Here is a 16,293-nt window from a genome sequence, read left to right as displayed (position 1 = left end):
TTCGTGGCCCCCAACCCTTGCCCCTATCCCTTTATACCCCTTAAAGCGAAAAAAACATTCCCACTTTTTGTGTAAGAGAGATACCATTGGACCCGGGTACGTCCTTAAACTACGTCCAAAAGAGAGGTATGGGCATCGTGAATGTCGTCTCGCTTTGTGTGGTAGGGCACAGCACAGCGGATGTCATTCCAGTTCTAGAGCAGAGCCCAACTGGGGAAGTACCTCCACCTTACAGAAAACCGCAGCCAAATAACACTAGACTCTACTCATAGTGTTGTGTTCCTGCCGGTGAGTAAGGTGGCCAGAGCTCAACGAGGGGCGGAGGGGGGGGGGGGGGGTAGGGTTGGCAACGCGCATGTAACTCCTCCTCTACGGAGACTGCTTACCTTCTAACACCTTGTCGGTGTGACTGATTTATATATGCCAATTGCAGCTTTCTAGCACTAACAATCACGGAGCAAAGCCGCGGATGGAGAGACAGACGGATATGATAGCGAAATTATAAGGGTTCCTAAAAATTACCGTTATTATTACTCACTTTTGCTCATTTGTTTCTTATTTTTAGTAACTTGTCGGCCCCACTCGAACTTTTAGATACGGCAAAAATTTCCTAAAAATATGTTAGAGTTAAAAGTGACGTCTTTGTTTGAAGAAACGTTACTTTTAAAACTGACATATCTAATTCATATCGTATCTATGGAAGGTAGAGGCAAGGAATAGAATCTCCATAGGCAGAACTGTTGCAAAAGTGTCCAGCTCTCAGCTATAAATAATAGTTCCAAATCTCTCCAGAGTAGCGCTGGAGTAGCTAGGTGTTATTGACGGAGTGAAGTCTATGGTTTGTTTTTTCAAGTATTCTAGGTATTGTAGCGCCACCTATTTTTTTGACGGACACTTTATCTTCCATAATCGTATCTTTAGAAAATATTTGACACATTTTAAATTTAAAATCGGGCCGTGTCTATCGTGCAATAATTTTATTGTAATAAAGCAACACAATTTATTTGTAAAGTCTAGGCCGTAATTGACTGTCGATACTTGTATAACTTCACTCAGTTCAAAATTCCGTTTAGAAATCAGAAGCTGTACAAATCTCTTTAACAATTGCCGTCTTAAGTAGGTATCTAAAGTTTTGTTGTACGACTTTTACACCAAAAAAATTAATTTCGAGACAAAATATCTTTTTAGAGACTTTCTCTTTTGATTCCTTATTTTATCTATTAACTAAGTCATCTTTTACTATAGAAACATATAATCATAAAACATCGATTTTGTTCTTTGTGTCATATCTTTTGTACCCTTCATTACCGTTTATTTCTAATTTGGACTGTAAAGTTAGGATTATTTGTAACCTATTCAGCACTAATCACGACACGTTATCGTTTTCCGTCTACGAAGCATTACCGCTACATACCGGGAAATCCATGTTATCGGCTACGACGTAAAGCCGTCGTAAAGCCGTAGCTCAACGGTGAATGTGATTTAAACGGCCTGATTCGAACTTTACGAACTATAGAGAAGACTCCTTTATATTTTCTCGGAAACGTTCGTATTTGTCATGCTACTTCAGTTAAGCTCACTACTTTTTAACACGCTTTTATTAGGTCGACCTGTATGTAACCATGTAATGGAATCTAAGGTAACTAATTTAACCATCTTCCAAGGATCGTAGCGTCATGAAAATTGGCAGCTGTATGTAGTTCTGATGAGTGATGACAATACAATAATATGGTACTGTTGAACTGATCTGATGATGGAGCCGGAAGATATGAACTGGAACTTCATGATGGAACATCGTATCATAGCTTTGTTTGGATTTGTTAGAAAAGTCTTGTAATGAACTTTGACCACGATTAGGTTTCAAGATCTGATGATGAAGCTGGATGATAGGCAATGGCATTCCATGATGGAATATCGTATCATAAGCGTCGTTTTCTAGTGTTATTAAACTGTTCATTTATTTTATTGAGACTGACTGAAATAGCATAACATGTTCGTGATTTTCCGTAAAAATCCGATGGTAATAGATTATTCACTACACCTGTAACACTATTAAATACCCGACATATATTTTATCTAACGCTGTAATTGGCTTTTATTTCGGAGTTATTATTTGTTCCTCGGGTTAATTTTTGCTATGAAGCTAAATTTATCCGATTATACCCGATAAAGGTCTCATATATAACTAGGGATGAAAATTCCGGAAAAAATCAAATGTTTTTTTTCGGGAATATTACCAAATTTCGTTCTTTTTTCGGTTTTTTCCAGTTTTATTCAGAAAAGTTAAATACGTTATAGAGACCGTGCGCCTTGGAGGGTCTGCCATCTTGTGGCCTGAATCGGAACCATAAACATGTACATTTACACGTCACGTGTTTTCTTTTGCATAGTAGGCTCTGCCATCTTGTGGGCTACATCGGAACAATAAACATCACATTTACGCCTCGCGCCAAAAATCTGACGGCTCCTGTGCTGCCTCCTACAGTTCCTGCACGCTCCCTATACACAATGCCACTGATGAGTGATGACAGTGTCAAAGTCAATAAAATGTCAGAAACTAATACATTAGACGTGCAACCTTAACCTACCTGTTAAAACTACTGTTACCTGTTAAAAGTCGTATTTAATTTGAAAAATATAGAAGATTATAGTACTTGTTTTATTGCGGCTTTATTAATTTTATTCGGAAGTATTAAAACTGAAATTTACATCGTTTTTTTCGAAAGAAGCTTGAAAAAACGAACCGTTTGTTCAACGCTATATATAACATACTTTATCACATTTTTAATGCAAAGTATCTCGAAATAAAACCATTTAGAAAATCACGAATCTAAGGAATAACCATGTGCCAAAGAGAATTTTCAAAATTTGCAAAGTTATGTATTTATGTCTGCACGTTTATTGTTACACCTTCTTAAACTTAGTCAGATCATAAGTTTGACAGCTACAAAAGCCATAGGTGGCCATAGGTACCGATCTCTTATTATTCATATATACGGGTGGAAGGCTAATTTAATGCTGAATTACTTACAATATACTTTAAAGTAATTTTCTGTCTCAGTTTTGCATAATTCTACATAATATTCGGAATAATGTTGTAAAAAAACATGCAAAAAATACGCGACCTGTTGAAGGTGATTTTGATCCCTATTTATTTATTTTTCTTTGTGGCATGCTTGAATCTTACGTTAAACAAAAGCTGGATCTTTTATCTTTCTTAAACGCCAGTTTTCGCGGCCTCGGCCTGGTTCTTTAGGTCCCTGTAAGACACAAAATTTGCTTTTCCTTTTAGTTGCTATGTATAGCTTTCTCGTGGTTTCCCTCTTCCTCTTCTAGCTTCAATTTTGCCTTCTAATAGTAGAAAAGTACCCGTAAAAACTAAAAAAAAAGTAGGAACTGAATTATAAAGTCCGGGGCCAAAAAATCGCTAGCTAGCGTCCCTCACTGAGTTGATTTCCTCTGCAATCCATTAAGAAAGTAATTTCGTAGTTAAAGTGGTCCATTTTATATGGTGCGTGCCAACTTACAGGTCAATTCGAACGTACACCTGACCTGTACCTTGACCTGATGTTTAGCTATCGTGCATTTCGCTCGTACTTATCCGTACATGGTTGATGCGAGTGAGACGCACGATAACTAAATGATACCATTCTAATGTCAGTGTACATTCAAATTGGCCTGTTACTTTCCGCGCTACACTTACGTGAAAGCTTTGCCTGTGTTGTCTTTTGTCTTGCGTCAACAGTTTTATCACGGCTTTATCTACAGTTTTTATAAAATGAAGCTATTATGATGGAGAAACAAAAGTTTTATAGGCAAACATCCTATACTAGTGGATGATATGACATTGATCCAATAAAAGTTACCTAATCGACTAATTTTGCTTGCTCGTTATAAGGAAGTTGATCAAGGCTTGAAACAGCAACATAACGCATATTAAAAGCGATTCTGATTAATTCTTTGTTCTTAAACTGTGATAGATTTGATCTGTCAGCTGTTAACCGCAAATGATAAGCACAGCAACGAAGCAAATACGGCCACGTTGCCAACGGCTCCCGTGTCAAGTAGCACTGAACAACATTTAACCCAAACTATAAAAAGTAACATACCTCAAGCGGTATAATAACGCAGATAACGATGAGGTCGGCAACAGCCATGTACGTCATCAGGAGGTTGATGCACAACTTGCGGCGCCGTGAGCGCAGCAACGAACAAGGCCACGTTGCGAAAGGCCCCCATGCCAAACAGCACCGTAGCATCTTACCAAAGCTATAAGACGTAACATACCTCAAGCGGTAAAATAACGCAGATAACGATGAGATCGGCAACAGCCAGGTGCGTCATCAGGAGGTTGACGCGCAACGAAGCGAACACGGCCACGCTGCCCACGGCCCCCGTGCCAAGCAGCACTGTATTATCTAACCTAAGCTATAAGCAGTGACATACCTCAAGCGGTATAATAACGCAGATAACGATGAGGTCGGAACAGCCAGATGCGTCATCAGGAGGTTGACGCGCGACTTGCGGCGCCGTGAGCGCAGCAACGAAGCAAACACGACCACTTCGACCACTTTGCCAACGGCCCCCGTGCTAAGCACTACTGTATTACTTAATCTAAGCTATAAGAAGTAACATACCTCAAGCGGTATAATAACGCAGATAACGATGAGGTCGGCAACAGCCAGGTGCGTCATCAGAAGGTTGACGCGCGACTTGCGGCGCCGCGACCGCAGCAATGAAGCGAACACGGCCACGTTGCCGACGGCCCCCGTGCCAAGCAGCACGCTGTACAGCACCAGGACGAAGCCCTGGTCTGGCGCCGGAACGGACGCCGCCGGCGCCTCGCTCGGCTCCGTCGCGTCGAAGTAGTCCCAGAAATCTATTTCATACGTATCGTTCCACATACTGCACTATTGCACTTTCGGATTAAACATTACGCGCGTTTTAAGTAACACTTATTTAGACTTTTCAAGAAATACTAGTTATTTACTAACATTCTATTTACATTTTCTGCACACAGGTTAGATTTTAGAATGTACCTAACAATTTTTTTCATGTTTTGTTCTTGAAATTTAGGTATTAACAATTTATTTTAACCTATATTGAATATTTATAACACAACACATCTTAAATTATTTATACATTTTTTGAAAACGGTATGAAACCCATAAGCTTTTTCACTTATTTAAAAATTTACATTATTGACTGTCACATTGTAGTATTTTACACGAACACTCACTTTAAACTTAAAAAAGCTTTATATTATATATTTTTAAAATAAGTATTATAGACTTAATTTAATAACTTTTTTTACCAAGTACAAGTACATTTTTACGAACTTGATCGTCACAAAATAACTTGTTACGAGTTCCTAGCGCGTCTACGAGATTGTAGCATACGTCCGGCGCCCGTAGCGGCGTAGCGATCTCTGCCGGACCTTGCGTAGTCGGACGGTGCGGTCCGTGGAACACCAACCAGTTGTTAAGGAAATAGCACTATTGCCGGGGACCGGAAGGAAAATTTCTGTTTTCGCTGAACTCAGTGGAAGCTGTCTGCTTGTACATACAGTATTTTTCAAATAAAGTGGGGAAATAGAGTAAACATACATTACAAGCATTTGTTTTAGTTACCAGAAATCACGGTAGTATTTAGGTCGACTCACTGTCCTAAATAATCGGTACTAAGTGCTACAAATTACCTCGAATGAAAGTTGAATCATTATTAATTGCAAAGACTTTTATTTCCTTAAGGGGCCCACTGATGACCAGTCCGCCGGACGGTATCGGTCTGTCAGTTGTCCGGAACTGTCAACTTTTGTTCCAACTGACAAGCCCAAGTCCCTTTAGGTTTTAAAACGAAATAAGTTTAATTATATTTTCTAACATTGATTCAAAGTTTACTGCCACTTATAGGGTTCCGTAGTCAACTAGGGGTTCCCTTTATATTTTCGCCATATTCATCTGTCCGTCTGCGGGCTTGCTCCGTGATCGTTAGTGCTAGAAAGCTGCGATTTGGCATGGATACATAAATCATACATGGCGACAGAGCGGTAATTTTTTTTTAGTACCTCTATATATTCTCCCAATGTTTTTATTACTATTATTATTTGCTTTACCCCCATGGTGTCGGGTATCATTGGATAAGTCTTTTAAAATAAATAAGTGTCTCGAAATTAATGAAAAATCGACACGTAAACAATATGAAAAATAATTTCAGAGAAATTACAAAACACGTGTGCCGTTGACAGCGTCATCTTTTTATTATTATTATTAATCTCCTGGACGCTTTGGGCCTTCGGCCCTAACCGGTGCTCGGCCTTCGGATTTAGACACTTGTACTAATGTTCTGTATTTTTAGCACTAACCTAGATGCTTTAAGCCTTTGGCCCTACGCGAAGCTCAGCCTTCACCCTTTGTATAAGCTGTCGACGTAATGTTTATAATAATAAATAAATATTATAGGACATTATTACACAAATTGACTAAGTCCCACAGTAAGCTCAATAAGGCTTGTGTTGTGGGTACTTAGACAACGATATATATATTAGATAAATATTTATAAAATACTTAAATACATAGAAAACACCCATGACTCAGGAACGTATATCGGTGCTCATCACACAAATAAATGCCCTTACCAGGATTTGAACCCGGGGCCATCGGCTTCATAGGCAGGGTCACTACCCACTAGGCCAGACCGGTTGTCAAAACGTTTCACGTAAACTATTGCGGTTGTGTCCCTGATACAGCCTATCCCCATTTATTTCGAATATTTAATTATTTTAAGAGTTAGAAGAATTTACAAATTTGTTTAGATTTACGCTCCTAACATGTATAACCAGAAAAAAATGGAAAAAAGCGGCAAAGCGATTGTTAATATTCATTAAATTGTGTAAAAATATTTTTCATAATGTTAATATTCAGAGAGGAAAATGAGGACTACGTTTGTAAGGAGAAGCGGTCGTCCCCTTTCCTCTTAAGAGCAAATTAACTTAAAATCATACTATTTTGTCCTAAGAAAACTACAAGATTTGTATGATTAAGTAATAAAAAATCACTCAAATGGGGTCAAACCAAATCATACGTCCTTATATAATTATGTTAACGGCACCAATCATGGGACATTTAAGAGAAAATTTGGAGTATTTTTTATATTTCACCGACATCTGTAAAATTTCTACCGCTTTACGCTTTAAAAGTTTAATGTCCAGTTCGTCCTTTATGTTTTCTATGTATTTAATGAAAGCTACTGCAATTGGTTTCAATATTATTAACCAATTAAAAGTATGTTTTTTTGCTCCAGTCATGGGATGTATGGCGCCATTACTTTTCGAATGAAAAAATAAACTTAAGCACCTTTGGCTCTTGTTTATGGTAAAATGTTGCTAGCGATTAAAACCTGATGATAAATACTTGTTTTACAGGATTTGTCTATACCATCCCATTACTGGCGCCTGTTTCATTATAGGGGTGTTTAATATATTTACCAATTAACGGTATTTAATTTATATTGTTATCCAGCGGGGCAATGTGGCCAGTCTGCTGGGCACCCTACCGAGCAACCAGGATTTAAGGATTTTTTATTTATTCAATACGTTTTTAATGTAAGTATTTTTTTATAATAAATATGCTTGTTTTTCGTTGTATCAATAAAATCTCTATAGGTAAATAAATAGGAATTAACAATTATAAATACAAAAACAATCTGTATCTATTTAAAGAAGCATCATGTTATTCGTGCAAACAAAATTAGCAATCAATTAACTTGATAAATATAACACAAAGAGAAATATAAGCTGATTATTTTGTAAAAGTAAAACGAAATTCTGAACATTATTAAGACAAATAATATCTGTTTATGTTTGTTCCTTTGCTGTTCTAACACCGGACACTGAACTCGGAAGGGTTGCGATTAATTAAAATACCGTAAAATGTACCTACTTGCGCCAAAATTTGAATATTAATTTAAAATAGATAATATATATAGGTTGTATGTATGTATGTATATACTTTATTGTACATAGAAATAAAAACATGAAATACACAGTTACAGAGTAAATTAAATACAATAAAGACGACCAGTTTGGCCTAGTGGGTAGTGACCCTGCCTACGAAGCCGATGGTCCCGGGTTCAAATCCTAGTGAGGGCATTTATTCGTGTGATGAGCATGGATATTTGTTCCTGAGTCATGGGTGTTTTCTATGTATTTAAGTATTTATAAATATTTATATATTATATATATCGTTGTCTAAGTACCCTCAACACAAGCCTTATTGAGCTTACTCTGGGACTTAGCCAATTTGTGTAATAATGTCCTATAATATTTATTTATTTATTTTATTTAACTTTTCCCTGTATGGGATCTCTTCCAGTTAACCTTTGAGGAAATGAGTAGAACAGAAGTAACGATTAATGCATGACAAACACAAACAAAAGTGTACAATCACTGAAATTAATGAAATGCACGTTGTCTGGAAGAGATCGCTCTTTAGCGATAAGACCGCCTGTTGAATGCCTCTACATTCAATCAATTGCTTTTGTTTTTTCATTTCTTTTGCATCTTTTTACTGAGGTGTGCCAATAAAGAGGATTCTATTTATATATAAAGAAGTATTATAGTAACTGTACAAATACTAAACTAAATTAAAAACTAGTTTAAATCTTAGGCCCCTTGAGGCATTGTACCAAGAATTCTGGCAGCATTTCCTCGTTGTATCGCAATGCTGATACGTTATGCGAGGAAGCCGCCAGCTCTTTCGCCACAAATTTAAAATTATGATATCGTGGTAACGTGGTAGTGGTATTATGTCTAGCCATAGACAGGATAAAGAAGTCAAATTACAAAAAATAGTGCAAATGGTGGACTTCATGCCTTGAGGCATTCTCTACCAGTCAACCATTGGGCTAAACAGAAACAGTTTGGTGCAATACAAATATAATATAAAATGTTGTAATACAAGAAAGGTGATTTCAATGTTACAACAATATTTTATCATAAATATTTCGATTTGTGTTTCTTAAGCAGACAAACTACTTTACATAGATTATAAACTGAAATAGATGTCATACTGAAGTCTTCAGTTATCATCCCTAACGTCCTGGATTTCGGCTATTCCTTCACACAACACAAATGGCTACTTGACAATTTTTTGTAAATAATGTCAATCGATCTTGATTTTCTTGAGGATCAAATGTCTATATAGGACTCATGGCATTTAAGCAACACAAAGGTCAGAAATGAGAGTTAAAGTCTGACGCTCGCACTCGACGATTGAAACGCCTCTAACAAAATGATAATGTAATGTGACGCACATTACATTAGTCTGTCCTAAATGTATAGATCAAGAAAATTGCCATTTTGACCGTGAAATATTGCGTTTATGTATATAGTTGTCATACAATTAATTTTTCAATGACATTTACGGTATCGAATGGTATAATTTTCGTTTTTATATTTGAAAGTTAAAAAGAGCCTTTGAAGCCTAGTATTTTATTATAATCTCAATGTTTTTTTTTCAGTTCCACTTTTTTATAATAAATGGCCCATTTTATATCCATTGCTATAATATTCAACATGTGTCAAGTACCCAATTCAACACAATTTCTCAACTATGATGAAGATACTGGTTCAAATCTGGCGACCGGTTTGGCCTAGTGGGTAGTGACCCTGCCTACGAAGCTGATGGTCCCGGGTTCAAATCCTGGTAAGGGCATTTATTCGTGTGATGAGCATGGGTATTTGTTCCTGAGTCATGGATGTTTTCTATGTATTTAAGTATTTATAAATATTTATATATTATATATATCGTTGTCTAAGTACCCTCAACACAAGCCTTATTGAGCTTACTGTGGGACTTAGTCAATTTGTGTAATAATGTCCTATAATATAAAAAAATATAAAAAAATAAAAAAAACTGGCCTCCGTCACCGGAGAGCCTGGATCATACCTTTCACAAATTTCATCTTTATGCTCATCTTATTAACAACCTTTTAAGTTCTAAATTCCATAGGTACTTGCCAAGTTTGCATCCACTTTACTTGCCCTTTTGTATTCGTAAAGATAACGGTTTACGACCAATCTGCTCATTTTATATTTCATCTATGGTAGATGAACCTTTCCCAGATTTCATCTTTATGCCCGTCTAAACAACCGTCAAAGTTCTAAATTCCATCCTTGCCATATTTGCATCCACTTTACAGTGACATGGTAATGTACGATATAGTATAGCATATTAATCTTAATGTTAAACTTGCTTTGCGCTCCAGGGCCCCAAGATACAGGCTTAGCCTAGTTTGGGTTCCACCAGATATTTCTTATATGGAAAAATTGTTACTGGTAAACAATAAAAAGATTTTGATTTTTTTTTGACGATAGGTAAAGTCAAACCAAGATAATATGGAGTGTGCATTTAAGATGAGAGAAATCTCTTAGGATAGAACTGTTGCAAGTGTCCAGCTGTCAGCTATAAATAATAGTTCCAAATCTCTCCAGAGTAGCGCTAGAGTAGCTAAGAACCTAGGCGTTATTGATGGAGTGAAGTGCGCTGTCTATGATTTGAATTATGTGTTCAAGTACTCTAGGTATTGTAGCGCCACCTATTTAAGGTTTTTTGATGACACTTTTTGGTATATGGAGATTTCTTTCGTTACCTCCACCTTCCATACAAGATAAGTTGGCAGCAATTTTGATAGCCCAGACTGTAAAAAACAATTCTCAAAGCACTTGCAGAGGCTGGGCTATCAAAATGCCAACTTGGCTTGGTCTAACTCTAGCGAGTGTAACGACAGACTTACTTCATGAAATGAAATGAAGTCGCGGACAAAAGCTAGTATGAAATAATACAAGATTTTTCAACCAAGTAAACAAGAATTAATAAGAAAATCATTTTTCTTTCGCTAGGATTCGAGTACGCTTGGATGTTTTTATTTTTCAATTTCATAACGAACTAATTTCCTTTACTGCTGTAGGTTCTCTTTGAGAAAGACGTTGATTTTATTTCTTAGCTTCTTATTACTAAGAATCTACTTGCTAGACTTCAGTAGAATTTATTATTTGCAGCACCATTTTTGTTACAGATTTTAACTTTCAACGCGCACTAGGTGTGTTAATCTAAGATGTTAAATAGTGAACGGGTAAAAGGGTAGTAAAATGATACATTTTTAATGTCATTTGGGCATTAAGTATAACACGTCAAAAATGAAAAGATTTTCTCCGAAATTGCGAAGCGTTTGTTGACGTAACTGGTGACCGAAAAGCTGGCGGTTTCCTGGCACATCGTATCAGCATTGCGATATAACGAAGAAATGCCGCGAGCATCCTTGGTACAGTCACGTCTAAAAATATCGATACGAAAAAAGTGCCTAAAATATGTATACACGACTTATTGGCCATTAAGGCCATATATACATATTTTTGGCACATTTTTCGTACCGATATTTTCAGACGTGACTGTGGAATGCCTCAAGGGCCTGTTTTAGATTTAAGCTAGTTATTAATTTATTTTTTATTTATACAGTTACTATATAAATAAAATATTGTGTAAAATAAAGATTCATTTTAAACATATCGTAGGTAGTAGCCGATGTCAAGAGCGCATTCATCTGTGTGAGATCACGAAGAAGTGGTGAATTCCTACGCGACACAGTGCGGGCAGCTGGCACTGCCAATAGGTCGCGTCGGTGAGGCCTGAGGGCGATCCTGGGAACGTCAGGGACAAACAGTCATACTAGACGGTACACCAGCTCTAGACAGCCTGACTCGCCGCGCAGGAGCCGCAATAGTACTATTAAAAACATAATGCTTGGAGCTTTAAAGAAACGCTTGTATTTGCTGCCGTATTCCTTCACGACGTTGCAATCGGGACCGCTTTCGAGGCCAATGACGTACCAGTTCCCACATTCTGAGCATTTAAAATAATTAGATACACATTAGAGTGTTGGTGAGGACTTTTTTTTTTATACTACGTCGGTGGCAAACAAGCATACGGCCCGCTTGATGGTAAGCAGTCTCCGTAGCCTATGTACGCCTGCAACTCCAGAGGAGTTACCTGCGCGTTGCCGACCGTAACCCCGCCTCCCTCGTTGAGCTCTGGCAACCTTGGTGATTGTGAACCTGTACTTGGTGATTGTACCGAATCTGTTACCGAGCCAAACACAAGTGCATTTTTGGATACCGCTGGGTGGCTCGAGTATTTAAATGACTTATATTTATCTGACGGGACCGATTAAAAAAATAATAATCCGCAAAATTCATTGTATGAAAAATCGAATGTCGTTAAAGTTCTCCATACAAAACGCCAATTTCATAGGTAATGACCTAATATTTAATTTAATGTAATGGGTCCCATAGACATTTGATTCCAAAAACAAACCTGATCGATTTATACCGTTATAAAAAAATTACATCTAGTCTATTTACCCCCAAAGAATTGCTGCCAGGTTTAAAATTCCTTTATTCACGTTTTTTCTGCGTTTTTGGGTTACTGGCTTACATACTTACGTGTACCAAACTTCAACTCAATTAAGTCCAGTCATTTCGGAGCAAGTCAGCTGTACTAGACATACAGATAGAAACACGAGTGATCCTATAGGATTCGGTTTTTTCCTTTTGAGATACGGTACCCTAAAAATCTGCCCATCACACCTGTACCTGTATTGTTTTCGTAATAATTGATGGACTTTAAAATTAATTTCCGACGGAACCATAAAAAAATATTAAGTTTTGTTTTAAAACAAGCAATCTTGTACATTCTAGATCTGTCAGGTAAATAAACAGTATGGAGCGGTCAAGTTCATAAACATACAGTGTGTCCCTAGCCATTGGACAAAGCCGAAATGTACATATGCATTAGGGTATTTTGAACCATTGTACAAAGTATCATAACAGCCGGTGTAGCGGTTTCGAAGAAATTAACAAATTACCATTTTTTACTTTGGAGCAGCCTGTATGTGTTAGTAGCTCCTAAGGTAATATCCTCAAAGAATAGTATGGAACCTTCTTCAACGTTTTTGATTCTTTTTTATTTATAACACTAATAATCAATCAATTAAAGAAAAATATAAATATTTCAAAAAATACAAAAAATATAAGAATTTATCAGATTTAATATCATATAACACTCTAAGAGATAGAGTACGCAAATTAGAAGATACATGCTTTACTACGTACATTCACCGGGTGGAAAAAAATATTGCTACTAACCCAAAACAATTTTGGTCATTTGTGAAGTCTCGGTCATCCTCTCAGAGTCTACCCAGCAGTCTTAAGTATGGGGACAGTATATTTAATTCAGGTCTAGATATTTGCAATGCTTTCTCCGATTATTTTTCTACCACCTTCACAGTCTCAAATCAAAATATCCATAATCAATCACCCTATCCTAGTTACGACTCAGCGGCTAGTTTAAATAGTATTGAAATTAATCCGGACACTGTCACTAATATATTACTAAAATTAGATTCCTCTAAGTCAGCAGGTCCTGATGAGCTACCCGCCCAGTTCTTAATTAACTGTGCGAAGAGCCTGGTGTGTCCCATTGTTTTACTTTTTCGGCGCTCATTCGCCGAGTGCTCAATACCCTCCATATGGAAGTCAGCGTTTATAACCCCTGTTCATAAAAAGGGTCCGAAAACGGAAATAACTAATTACAGGCCGATATCTAAATTATGTATACTTTCAAAAGTACTGGAAAAAATAGTATTTAAACAAGTCCACGGCACAACTGCAAAAGCCGGCGCGGCGGCAGAGGCGGCCGAAAAATTAAAAAAGATCAAATATAGGGGTCTCGGCCCCGAATACGATTTCGTACCTTTTGGCGTCGAGACCCTTGGCCCGTGGGGTCCGAATGCATCTACACTGTTCAAGGAAATATCCAAAAAAATAGCAGACGCTACCGGTGATCGTAGAGCTGGCAGCTTCCTCGCACAGAGAATAAGTATTGCGATACAACGAGGAAATGCTGCCAGCATCTACGGCACCATGCCGCAGGGGGATAGTTTTTAATTATTTATTTTAAGATTAGTTTTATTTATTTTTAGATTTAGATTTTAAGTTTTATATGTATTATGTTGTGTTTATAAATACTTAGTGTAAGTACCTATTATTAATAAACAAATTAATTTAACAGTCTACGATGCTTTTAAACATTCTTTTAATGATCATCAGCATGGTTTCTTGCAACGAAGATCAACTGTCTCCAATCTTGTTTTACTAAATGACTATGTCACTGAGGCTATGGACAGTGGCCTCCAGGTTGACGTCATATATACTGACTATAGCAAGTGTTTTGATAGGATAGATCATGGGCTATTGATATCTAAATTGTATGACATGGGAATACATGGGGATCTACTGAGGTGGTTTTCCTCTTATATCAATAACAGGTCTCAGGCTGTCGTGGTCAATAACTATATATCTGGATGGGTAACAGTCCCAAGCGGCGTCCCCCAAGGGTCCCTGCTCGGTCCGTTATTGTTCAACATGTTTATTAATGATATAGGTAAGTGTTTTCGTCACTCTAAACTTCTTTGCTTTGCTGACGATATGAAAATCATAAATAAGATAAAATCCGACCATGACTCAATGTTATTGCAATCTGATCTCGTACGTCTTGATGAGTACTGTAAAATAAATATGCTGGAACTTAATCCCTCGAAATGCTTTTCAATTACATTTTCCCGTCAACGTAACGTAATCTCTAAATCTTATACAATTAAGGGCCAACCGCTTGAGAAAATAACATATATGAAGGATTTGGGTATTATTCACGATTCCAAACTTATATTTGACAAGCACGTTGATAGTATTATTAGAGGAGCACTAAAAGCATTAGGCTTTATAATGCGTAATTCTCTATATTTCACTCAAGCTAAAACCCTTAAAGTACTTTATTGCGCCTATGTGAGGAGTAAACTGGAGTACGCATCGCAAGTCTGGAACCCTTGCTATAATACTTACGTTGACCGAATCGAACGCGTTCAGCAAAAATTTATTAAATATTTATGTTTTAAACTGAAATTTCCCTATAGTTCCTCCAACTATTTAAGTATTTGTAAGAAGCACCATCTAGTCCCCTTACAAAAAAGACGTGAAATATCTGACATTACCTTTCTCCTGAACATCACCAGTGGGGTAACTGACTGTCCCGAGCTACTAAGCAAACTTTCTTTCAATACTCCCTACCGTTCTAAAAGGTACTATCCCCCAATATCTATAAAAACTGTATCCTCCAAGTACAGGCAGAATAGCTTCCTGGTTCGCGCGAGTCGTAAGCTAAATGAGTTGTCGAAGGAACTTGATATTGACATATTCAATTGTAAAGTTCCTAATGTGAGGCATAGTCTGGTTGAGCGGTGTTTTATGTGAGCTTTCTTTCTCTGTATTATTATATGTATACTGTTTTTTTTTTTTGTTTTTGTTACTTTATTAAGTTTTCATTAGGCGATTAAATGCATTTTATTCATCAACCTAGTGCATTAGCGCCTCGATATGAACTTTAAAATATGCTTTATCAGCATTAACATCTGATATATTTTACTGTATGTTCTTTTTTCCTTCGAACTTTGAGACCTCAATTATTCTGGGCGCTAATGAACTAAGTGTTTCCGAACCTAGGGTCTATTTTAATGGCTTCTATGTATTTTCATTTTCAATTGTGTTTTTGTTTTTTTTTTCTCACTTTGTACGCATGTGTGTGTGCGTCAGTGTTAGCATTTTTTTTATATACTTTGTAATTACTTGTGAGTTCCGGCTCTCTGTATTATTTTTGTTGTCCTATTGTAAGTTTAAAGCTGTTGGTTCTCCTGAACATAAATAAATAAATAAATAAATAAGCTTCTGACTTTTGAAAAATGTCATCATTATCAAATATTTCGAACAAATTGTCAAAAACACTGCCAAAGATTAACACAGTGTGTTTCTTTTTCTTGTCGATTAATGCAAATAACTTTTGTTCGAAAAAATTATTTTTTTATCTTTTGTGTATAAAAAATATTAACGTCAGAGCATTCCTGAGAAGTAAGCCTACGTAGGATTTCAGGGTTTGTCCAATGGCTAAGGTCAGGTATTATAACCTAAACCTTATACCCATTAGCCACCTTATTTGGGGGTATACACGTCATAGTGCCCCACGTCTAATAATATAAAAAAAAAAAAACAGACCAGTCACACATTCCATAATATTGAGCAAATTTGTACTTTGTCAGGATGCAATAAGATTTAATTCCGATCACGAACAGCCTGTCTTGTTCTGCCATTCCTTATGCTTCTTGCTCTGATTTTCAATTTAAATATTT

The sequence above is a fragment of the Cydia pomonella genome, chromosome 17 (genome assembly GCF_033807575.1).
Source record: "Cydia pomonella isolate Wapato2018A chromosome 17, ilCydPomo1, whole genome shotgun sequence".
In the NCBI taxonomy this organism is placed as follows: domain Eukaryota; kingdom Metazoa; phylum Arthropoda; class Insecta; order Lepidoptera; family Tortricidae; genus Cydia; species Cydia pomonella.
This window is presented reverse-complemented; position numbering follows the sequence as displayed.